Consider the following 9,844-nt stretch of genomic DNA (forward strand, 5'->3'; position numbering starts at 1 on the left):
GGTAGATGTTTAACCTCTGTATGGTAGAAGTTAAGTTAAACTAATCAATATTTAAAAGGAAAAGCAAATCCCTCTAGTTGTATGCTGGGGTCTTCTGTGGTTCCTTTCCCTTTCACCTTGGTGTTATGCTAGATAAAATCCAAATACTTCAGTGTTGGACCGAAGTATTTAGTTCTTCTGCAGAACAAATTGTGTGGCCATGGAAAAAAGACAGGAAGGATCATGGTGTCACTGCACTCCTGACCCTTTTGATGAGTGGCATGAGATTACACAATCATGTTGCTTATTTCTTTAGTCAAGCCTTGTTACATCCTACAAGTGAAGACACAAGCTGTGGTCCTTCCTCATCTGACCCAGGGAAAGATTCTTTTGACACCAGATTTGGTGATGAGTTTGAATCTAAGCATCTACTCACTCGGGCATCTAAGTAAGAGAATCCATCCTCAGGAAAATGATCGTACCCTTTTTTTCTCCCCAGATCCAGCTGTAGCCTGAGTAACACTTCTGGGAAAGCAACACAGGAAAGAGGAAACCAATTTAGCCACAGATCTATTAAGGAGACTATTCCCTTCTAATCCCTGCTGATGGCTACCTAAAGCCTTAAAGCATGGTGATGTTTGCAATTGTTTGAGGCTGATCAGACTGATGTGGAAAGTTCTGTTTTTTCCAGGGCCATGAAGGAAGGTCCTTCACACATGTCTGTTGCCTTCGTAATACCTGGCAGCAGGTTCAATCCCTTATTGTAAAATTAACTGCTATATCCTTGCTACCAGTAAAAGTTTCAAGACAAATAATTAGGGATTTTTAGAAATCTTGGAGGTTGCAGAAGAAAAGTATCCTGCTGTCAGTCAAAGATACACCTTTGTAATAAACCACTCAGTAATTCCAAAATCTGATGCAAGGAGTAAACAGCATTGAAATGTCAAAAGACAGAACAGCCTTCCAGTGTGGGGAAGCAAATCCAGAGCTTCCCTGAGGTACATACATACATATTTTCCAGGGAGATTTCTCTCAAGAATCCTATGCTGAATTTCACATCATCTTCAGTATGACTTTGAAATGGACTTGCAAATTACAGACTTTTTTTTTAATCTCCCCCTTGGGTGGCATTACACTGCATGCACAAAGAGGAATACTATTTAAAATATGCCATGAAACGCCCACCGTTTCATTTCCAGCAGGGTACATTCTGCTCCCAGTACTTCATCAAGAGGAAAATCTTTGGTGTTTTTAGTCCTTTAAATCTTGCATTTTTGTAAAGCTTTGTAAATGTAGCATAGCTACAGCTTAACAGTTACTTCACCAAGTAGAGTTTAGGCTTCTCTCTAGGTGGCATAAAGTTACTGCATGGTTTGCTGCAGGTTTGGTTTGTTGTTTTGTTGTTTGTTTTTCTTTTAGGGAATATTGAGATAATCAGAATGCTTTTAGCAGCAGAGTTGCAATGAGGAGATGACGAAGTCAGCAATTGAAATTGGAAATATAATTGCAGTTGTTTCAGGAGAGCTGTAAGTGGATGCCAAATCTGATGAGCTGGGAGAAGACACCATTTTCTGGCTTCTTTGTGCCAAGAGGACTTCTTCCTGCAACAGGGAACGTGTGGGTCCCTCTCCTGAGTGGTTTGATTCTTCTAAGACTGAGTGCCTTTATGCTTCTGGAGTTAATATGTTAGTAGGAAACTGATGGTACTTTGAGAAGATCTAAGCTCACACCACTTCCTGAATAATTTGAAAATTGTTTCCTTTCTTTTTTCTTTTTTTAATTTTTTTTTGTAGTATGTTTGTTTTATTGAAGACTTGGTTTTGTAGTCAGCTTTGTCAAGGAGAGATGTGCTTGGCTCTTCTCTCTCCTTACTTATAGTTTGACAGCTTGTGTTTTTCAGAGATTTTGTGGTGCCTTTTTGCTGCTTTTTCTGCTGTTTATTGGGAACATGATAAAGCAGTTAATATCAGAGGTTACTTTGCCTCTTTTCCTCTCTCCAGACAATTTGCAAATTAAAAAAAAACAACAAACACAACGAAACAACCACATCTGTTCTCAGTATTATAGTTGGTCTGAAGTTCTCCTGAAAGCTTTTTTTTTTTTCCTGACAGAAAGCAATTGAATTTAGGGATTGATGAAGGACTCTGTAGTGTGGAGGCAATCCAAAGTCATAGGTTGCTTCTGCTTGGGCCTCAAGCAACAAAAGCTGTATTTCCATGCGGGGCCAATCAAGCATTTTTTGTAACATGCTGGATTGTGCCACAGAAAGGTGCCAGCTCAGACTGGCAGTAGGTCAGATGCAGCTACCACATGCTTGATTTGATTAGGTAAATACTCCTTTGTTTCCTTGTATTACGTTGATTTTGTCAGATTTTCTGCTTGAAATGAGATGAGGCAGAGAACTGAAGCCTGTGTTCCTCTCCTTAATTAGGAGGCCTAGAGCTGGTTTCTGGTTCAAACCATCCACTTGGGGCATTGAGTTTGCAAGTTCAACAGTATCTTCTAGAGTCCTTTGCAGTATTGTCCCATAGGAAAAAAACAGAGCTTGTTGGGGTTTTTTGCAGCTAAGAGCTCTGTCACATTATTTTGTCTGATCTGTGTTGCCTTTTTAAGTTTGCCTATTCCCACTTTTTCCCCAAAAGAAACTCAGGTGACAGAGTGTGCTGTGTGTCACTGGGAGTGACACCAAAGGTAGTGAGTGATTTCCAGTGCTACCATCAGGTAGGTTGGATGGTGTTTTCAGGCAAGGTGGCACCCAGCTGTCAACACTGGGGTTTGCAATACAGGACGTGGGAAAGCTGCACTGGCTGAAGACTCTACTTGAACCCAGCAGTAATGTGTGTATTTATACTAATACTTACACAGCTTAGAAGCAAAAGTGCTGAATTTTCAAAAGTGATGGTTCTTGACTGCCTTAATGTTTGGGAATGGAGTTAGAATTCAGCACACAGCCTATTTCTAGCAACCCCATGGCTTTCTTCCCCAGAAACTCGAGCAATACTTTGGCTGAAGCGCCCTGTGAGGAGCCCATCCTGTCAGAAAAGGAGGAGGTGGGTCCATTCAGCAAGTCAACAGGTTTCAAATTACAGGACACATGCTCTATAAAGGTAACCTTGAACAAATTGAGTGGTGTTGTGTCTTTTAAAGTGGTTTTAAAAGACTCCTCTTGGCTGGAGTCTTCCTTAGAGGCAACTCACCAATCAGCTTTTCATTCTCTAGAGAAAGTGACTGTGTTAAATGATGTTTATTTGATGTCAACTAATGCTCTGGGCATTGGACATCCTTCATTTGTTCAAACTTTGTCTTTGTATCTCCTGATACCCTTCACAGCTCTGGCCCCTTCAATTTCTCAGGTTTTACTGTGTCAAATTATTTCTCTCACAGTTATTTCCATTCCAGTAGAGATGTCCACCTGTTTGCCAGTGAAATATTTTCCTTTCCAATTCTTATGTCACCTTGTCAAGGGCTACCTGCTCCATATCAATTCATTCCATTCTCCAATCCATCTCAAAGCCCGTCTTCAAGTTGCAGCACTGTCATTTTGCTTTGGAGGAATCACTGGAAAAGGACAACTGTAAAACAAAAAATGGCATGAGTATAAAAGCCAGTCACAACCATCTTAGAAAGGCCTGTCTGGTGGTTGTGCTATGCCTTACAGAATGCAGCACCAATTTAATAAAACGTGTTACAGGTGCTTAAATATTATCCAGTTAATTGGAAGGACTGGGATGATAAAAAAAGAGAGGGTTTATGGCCTTTGGAAGAGGGGGCAGGCAACTTAAGGGGACTACAAAGATGTCATTAGGCTGTGCAGGCAAAGAATTAGAAGAGCCAAAGCCCAACTAGAGCTCAATCTGGCTACTGTGGTAAAAGACAATTAAAAATATTTCTATTAAATACATTAGCAACAAAAGGAGGGCTAAGGAGAATCTCCATCCTTTACTGGATGCGGGGGGAAACAGTGACAAAGGATGAGGCTGAGATACTTAATGTCTTCTTGGCCTCAGTATTCAGTAGTGAGATCAGTTGTTCCAGGGAAGTGGTTGAGTCCCTGGAGATACTTAAAAGTTGTGTAGATGTGCTGCTTGGGGATGTGGTTTAGTGGTGGGCTTGGCAGTGAAGGGTTGATGGTTGGACTTCATGATCTTAAAGGACTTTCCAACCAAAGTGATTCTATGTTTCTGTAAGTGGCTTTATAAGTTTTTTTGCCCACAGTGGTACCCTGCTTGAGTGGGAAGTTACATCTGTGATTTGAGATCTTTCTGCTGGCCAGCACGAAGCAGCAAGTCAGGCTTTGTTGGGTGGCTGAGCACAGCGCTCGTTGTAAGTCATTTAATGACATATGATGAGTAAAGAAAGAAGAGTGTCTCTTAGGCATAGACTTAATACACTCACAGCTGCAGAAAGTAATTTGTAGCTGCTAGAGCTCATACATCGTGCGTCAACCGTTTTGATGCTGTAAATGATAACTTTGCTATGAAACCTGTGAAAATGCAACCTTTGCCTCTGCAGTTTTCTTTGCCGTGTGGCGAGGCCAGCAGCTCCTGTGCTGCCTGCAGCACTGCTGGGCTGATCTGCTCCATTACTGTCTCACAGTGAGAGAAAATGAGCTCCTGGTCACCAGTATGTATTCATGGCTCTTCCTGGGTGCTGGTTGTTGTTAGTGTATGTTTGTTTATTTGTTCTGTGACAAAGCTTAAGGACATAATCAGTTTTCACAGTATCTTCTTCTCCTGGTCCCCTCTGCTCTGTCCAAATTATGCCAAACCCTAATGGAGAAGGGAAGATCATAAACTCTCCTTGGCTTAAAATCTGGAGACTCGACCTGCAGTAAGTTGTGCAGCTCCGTCTGCTCCCCACAGAGAAAAGTTCAGATGGCAAAACTTTGGGTAAGGAAGAAAATAGTTTGGTTCTTTAAATGCCATTATATAAAAAGCATGATTTCAGTGACTAGGTGGGGTGTCGTGCTGTGTACCCATTTATGATTGTAAATGTTATGTCTGAAAGGCTTTGAAATGTGCTCAGAACTTGTGATTTTGGGCACATAAGCCGATCACTTTTGTTATAACCCTCTTGTTCTACTCAATAAGATTGGTCACGTGGTGTTTTTTCTTGTTGATTTAAGTGGTTTCTTACAGAGGCCGTCAAGTTCCACAATAACATTTTGTGCAACTATGATAATTACTTTATTATTAACTCTAAGGACAGACTGCATTCTCTGCCTCCCCTTTTTAGAAATGAATCATATTCTGATATTTAGAATGACCCTAAGCTGAAATCTCAAATTTCCTTTCCAGCTGGACTAATGGGGCTTGTAGGAGGGAAGCCAAACTTCTAATTATCATCAGATTGGATTAATAAAGGGAAATTACTTAACTACCCTTCAAAAAATGGAGACTTAGCTATTCCTCTGAAAAGACGTGTCGTCTAGTAGCAAGGCAGTTGAGCAGACTTGCTCATTTTTCAAGTTACCTTTGGTATATCATCTGAGTACCATACACAGAAGTATTCACCCTTGTGTGCACCGTTTGCTGGAGGGGGTTCCACAAAATCTTAGTTGACAAGTTGGCCAGCTCAGTAGATGTCTCCAGAGGTAAACCAAAGACTGCTTCTATCTTTGAGCCTAAGCCACAAGCTGTGGAGGTCATTGGGGGTCTGTAAGTAACTTTTAAGGGGTTTTGTATTCAGAATAAGGAAATTGAACTGTCTGAACTCCTGTCTTGCAATTCTTGTCTCTTTCAGCAATGCAGGAGCTGTCCCTTGCCCTGGGGTTGGAATTGCTTCCATTTTCAGCCACAAAGCAAACACTCAAGGCTTATGCAGCACCCAAAGAGCACTCTTCGTTCAAGGGAGTTGCTCTAATTATTTTAAATGACTGAAGCAGGTCAATGAGATAATGTGGGATTTCTCAAGTGACTTAGCACCTGCAGTTCTTCATAGAATTGGAGGAACCAATGTCCAATTTGCTTACGAAGGCAAGGAAGAAATCCTGTCTTTATATCCTTGGCATTTAACAGATGCTCAGTTTTACCATTAGCCTGAGCCACTTTATAAAGCCTTCCGAGCCTCCATCTTCTGTGTGACACTTCCTTGCTAGTGTTGTTTGTAAGAAAAAGGGTTTTTTTGGTGTGTTTTTTTTTTGTGTTAATGATGGGAAATCTTAAGGAGAAATTCCCTTTTTGTTTTTTTGCCTTTCTTGGGAAAAAATAATAAATACCCATTAGCCTAACAAGATGTAAGGTGTCTCCCATGCTTTGCAACATTTAGCTCCTGAGGTGTCCTTGTAACTGCACTTTGTTCTGCTAAACAGAATTTCTCAAATATTTTTTATCCTATCATTTTATGGTAAGTCTAGTCTGACCTTTTGGACATATTTTTAGCTTGAAGTGTTGTTTTTCAGTCACTGGCTCCTTTGTTTCTCTACCAACTAGGAACTGAATTAAACTTAGAGGGTGCTGTTGGTGCTCTGAGGTGAGTGTACCTGAGCCTCTCACCACAGTGAGCTTGCAAAAGAAAATGAGAATGGCTTTTTGAATTCAAAAAGCTTTATTAGAGTGTCAGCTAGAATACTTAATTGCCTTAATTAGAATTTGAAGTGACAAAGAGTATTCTTTAAATATTTAAATGCTCTCTGCCCCTGCCCATTAAGTCTATTCCTGTGCAGGTCTTTTCCTCCAGGACTTCAGCCAACCCAGCTGTGTTTTTCTGGGTTATTACAGGCTCCAAGCAGCCCCATCTTGTCCACAGAGAGTTGTTGCCTTGGGATGTCAGCTCCCTGCCCCTCTCAGCTGTTTTTTCTTAGTCTCTCTGCAACCCTACCTAGCCTTTCCTTGCCGAGTTTTAGCTCTCAGCCCCTTCTGGTGCCAGCCCTCCCTCTGCTCATGAAGCTACCCTCTGTGTGAGTTCAGCCACGGGCAGCCCAGGATCCTCTGTGGCTCTGCATCCTGCCCACCCTGATCTCTCTCCTCTGAACCATGGCCCCCCAAGGAACCTGAGAAGCCACCAGCCACAGGTGCACACCAAAGGTTGGTACTGATTTGAATGGCTCTTCTTGCCCAAACTTTCTTACTTCTTAGCTTGTGCTTGCTTGGGGCTGGAGAGACCTTTCTGTCCTGGAGAGGAAAGCCTTCCACAGCAGAAGTTCAGTCCTCCAAGAGTGAATACAGAGTGCATGAACCTGTGGAGCTCTGCAGAACAGGAATATTACGTGTGAGAGAATTTTTCACAAGTGAAAAACCCATCAGTCTTTGGATGTTTGGTGCTTGAGATTAAAAACTTTGGAGAGGTCTTCATACTTCTTGGTAATGCATTTCAGGTAGGGCTGGCACTGTACAAACAACTCTGCCAGAATGATTTCCGTTTTTCTTTTAAATTACATTTCTTTAATCTTTAATTCCATTCAGTTGTTTAGGTTTGCTTTTGTGTGTGTGTGTGTACACAGATGTGGGACAATGCTTTTATGTCTGTTCAGAAGTGCTGAACCAAGTGTGTGTTCTCTCTGAGTTTCTGTGCATGATGCCAGATATTTTCATCCAAATTGAAGCTAGATGAGCCGGTTGCTCTGCCACACATTTATTCATTCACCCTGAAAAACATTTTTTTAAAATGATAAGTTGTTTTGTGTTTTTTTTTTTTTCTTTAAAGACGTTGTTTAAAAGCATGTATTTGAAATGAGATTTTTATTGTAACTGCTCCAAGAGGCTCAAAAACCTTGTAGCCTTGACATCTGAAGTCTTCCAGAAGAAGCTAAGTGGGCTCTGTATTTGAAGTGGCAGCACAACGCAAAGATGTAGCAGAAGGGAAATGAATTGTATTAATTCTAACAAACTTCAAGAAACTTACTGTATCTCTGGAAGTTCTTTACAGCTTTGGTTCAGAGGTCTCAGATACAAAGGAGCATTGAAATCAAGGATGAAGATGCCAACAAAGGCTTGTGGAAGATGGAGGACCCAGACCTCCTCTGAAAGTGAGAGTTCTTCACTCAGGCTTCTTTCAGAGAAATAACAGTAACAATAATAAGAAAAGCACTCAGTAGCATCTTTGAACACAAAGGCTGAACAAGTTTCTAGCCTCTGAGACTAAAACAATTTTTTCATTGATAATTAAATATAGTCACAGACAGTTGTCAGGTGAGGTACAACCTGTGCTTGTGGCTTTGCTCTCCTAGGAAGTCATCACTTGCCACTAGATAGGCAGGATCTGGCTGTGTGTTACCCCTTCTATATACATACAAATAAATTATTGACCTGCCCTGCCTCTGAATTTTTTTCTCAGCAGCATCTGTGGTTTAAAAAAATATAGCAATTATTTGGCTGTAAAAATGGGAACAAGTCAAGGGAACTTAGACATCTCCCAGTTCTCTGCTTTTAGTTGACTCATCTTAGAATTTAGAGCTGAAGCACTGAAATACTGTTGAAGAGAATAAATTTCCAGAGTAGAGAATGGATTTACAAATGTACTGACTTTCAGGGAAGAAATTTCTCTTAATAACCAATCTAAACCTCTCCTGATGCAACTTGAGGCCATTTCCTTTTTTCTGTTGCTTGCTACTTGGGAGAACAGACCAAGCCCCACCTCACTGCTACCTCCTTTCAGGTAGTTGTAAAGAGTGAGAAGGTCTCCCCTCAGCCTTCTTCTCTCCAGACTAAACAACCCCAGCTCCCCCCAATGCTCCTGACAACACTTGTTCTCCAGACCCTTCACCAGCTCGGTTGCCCTTCTCTGGACACACTCCAGCACCTCAATATCTTCATGTAGTGAGGGGCCCAGAGCTGAACACAGTGCTCTTGCTGTGGCCTCACGAGTACAGGGGGACAGTCACTGCCCTAGTCCTGCTGGTCACACTATTCCTGATAGAAGCCAGGGTGCTGTTGGCCTTCTTGGCCAGCTGGGCACACTGCTGGCTCATGTTCAGCTATCGACTGTTCTGTGGTTTGCAAAACTGAGGATAAGCTTGTGCTTTTCATACCAGCGTGTGAATGTTTTAGAAGAGCCAAGTGCCAACAGGCCTTGGGAGAGCTCTGTGCAGGCTGCTGTCTCTGAAGAGGAGCCCGTGATTCATGGCTGTTACACTGGTAGGTTTCTGCTACGTATTACAGGTCTTTAGTATTTTTTAAATTCTATTTTAATCCCAAACTCAAATCCTTTGGCTCAGAAAGTGTGTTAATATGAAGTACTAAGGAAACTAAACTCTTGTTCCCCAAGCAAAGATCAGCTGAACTGAGACCTCTGTGACAGAAAATAATCCATAATGTTTTGGCTTCTAATTATTTCTTGATAAAATTCCAAAGTCACCCTTCCTGGTTCCCAGAAGGATTTCCTTGCCTTTGGTTATCACAGAATCATAGATTGTCTGGGGTTGGAAGGGATATTTGAAGGTCATCCAGTCCAGCCCTATGATTTGCTTGTATTGTGATCTTTAAAAAAAAACAAACCAAGAAACCAACCCCCAGACTGGTTTATTTAGTAAAACTGACTTCTGCCATCCCATCTATTTGTGATCTGCAGAGATTTTTATACAAACATCTAGAGCATTGATAAAGCATTAAATAATATTAAGCCAAGAGTTAGTCCCTGGGGGAATCTGCTGGAAGAAGCCTCTCGGATTCATGTCTTTCACTAATGTGATTACAAAAAGTTGCCTTTTAATATCAGTGTTTACAATTTTAACATTAACATCTAACAATAAAAACTGTATCTGGCACTTGGGATTTCTTTCTTTCAAGTTGCTTTCTTTATTATGTGTAATTTTTGAAGTTTATGAAGTTTTCATTGAATTCTGTTGTCTCCATTATTACTTGTCTGTATTTTCAACCTGACTGAAACTCTTCACCTTTTTCTGCTCTATTTTGTATCATTTTTCTGT

This window comes from Chaetura pelagica, unplaced genomic scaffold (assembly GCF_000747805.2).
Source record: "Chaetura pelagica isolate M959 unplaced genomic scaffold, ChaPel_1.0 scaffold66, whole genome shotgun sequence".
Classification (NCBI taxonomy): Eukaryota; Metazoa; Chordata; class Aves; order Apodiformes; family Apodidae; genus Chaetura; species Chaetura pelagica.